This window comes from Octopus bimaculoides, chromosome 11, assembly GCF_001194135.2.
Source record: "Octopus bimaculoides isolate UCB-OBI-ISO-001 chromosome 11, ASM119413v2, whole genome shotgun sequence".
NCBI lineage: Eukaryota > Metazoa > Mollusca > Cephalopoda > Octopoda > Octopodidae > Octopus > Octopus bimaculoides.
In genome coordinates this window covers 42,214,766-42,216,629 of record NC_068991.1, presented here as the reverse complement: position 1 = coordinate 42,216,629, position 1,864 = coordinate 42,214,766, and positions in this window count along the sequence as shown.

Below are 1,864 nucleotides of genomic sequence, written 5' to 3'. Positions count from 1 at the left end.
TGAACTATATGATAATTCAGTTTTGAACATACATATCCTCATATTATGAGGTGGAGGTTAAATTTGTGTTCTGTTTCAAATTTGGTCTTAAATTTTGATCTACAGGCAAAAATACATAAATACAATATAATACCAAAAGAGAGAGACAGACAGGCAAACAGAAATGTGTGTGTGTGTATGTGTGTGTGTGTGTGTGTGTGTGTGTGTATGTGTGTGTGTATCTTCAAAGGTAACAAGGCATGTTTGAAATCTAGTTCAAAGCAAATAATGTCAAGCAATTATAGTGCTGATGACAATAATGATGGTGGTGATGGTGGTAATGATGAAGATGAAGTTCCTCACTCCATAATTACTGTAAAAATGAGTTGTAAAAATAAACAAATTGTAATTTAATATTATGTATTTTTCTTTTATTATTTTAGGTCAAATTAATCCAGTCTCTCATTCCTAAAGGTCAGAAAGTAAATAATTGGCATAAAACATGAACATCTATCAAATTTTGTCTGTCTGTCTCTGTCTCTGTCTATCTCTGTCTGTCTGCCTCTCTCTCTCTCTCCATTGTGGTTTAACTCCAGATCAGCCATAGTTGAACAGAATTATTATCAAAAGCATTGAAACTCTGACCTTATCATTTTTGAGTAAGATGTAGTTTATCTAGGACCACATTATCTTGATCTGTCTGTCTGTCTGTCTGTCCATCCAAATCAGTTTCATGATTCAGAAAGAAATATAAGATGTATATATCAACAGATGTAGGTTAAATTTAACATATAACAGTACCGCCAGTGTGCAAGATGGAAGAAAGAACAGTGATCGAAGTTGTAAAGAAATATTTATTTACTGTTATTTTAATATATGCCATACTACGACGGGTAGGCTAGTGTAATAGTATAACACAGTTCATAAAGCATGCAAGATAAAGAAAGTTAATTTCAGCCTGTATATGTGTGTACACGATCTCATGGGCCAAATACAATGTCTCAGTTGTAAGTTTTATTTATAGTGAGGTTTTTACAGCTTGGAGACCTTCCTAACATCAACCATTTTACTGAATGTAGTGGGTACATTAAATCATGGCACCAGCATGATATATATATTGCAAAGCCTTTTACTAAAAAAGTGCTCTTTGCAATGAAATGTGCAGCTGTAAGCAACGTGTTAAAATATAACATGTTAGAATCAAACCTGCCCTGATGGTTTGTATCAGAAGGAACTTTGTTGTTGACAAAGAAAGAATAAGTTGTGGTGCTAAACTGTGTATCATGAAAGTACTACCAACAAAATAAAATTATTGCATTAATGCATAAATAATTAGTTATTAGATGAAAGATTACAAGAAGGAAAACTGAAGAATAGCAACTACAAAACAAAATATATATATATATACAGTAATACCTCACTTTATGAGGACTCGCTTTATGATACCCTGAGTTTACAAGTTTTATCTTAAAAATATCTTCTTGCCTTTAACCCACCAACGTGGAGTATAGGCCACTTATAATTGAATTCCATGTTGCATAATTTCTCGCTTCTGTACTTATACTCTGCCATGAATGTCCCCCTTTCTCTAGTTCCTTTTGTGTTGATCTATGCCACGAGTTCTTAGGCCTACCCCTCTTTCTATATCCATCCGGATTCCACTGTAAAGCACTTTTCGCTGCATTTGGTGTGTCCTTTCTAATTGTGCTACCAATCCACTTCCACTTTTTCTTAAATATTTGCTCTCTAATCGGAAGTTTACAAGTAAAAAGAATGTCAGGATCATTTATAATAAAAAATATTATTTTTATCATTTTCTGAATTACTTTCACTCGCACTACGCTTGTTCACATCATCACTTGTTGACGCGATCGCCGATTTACAA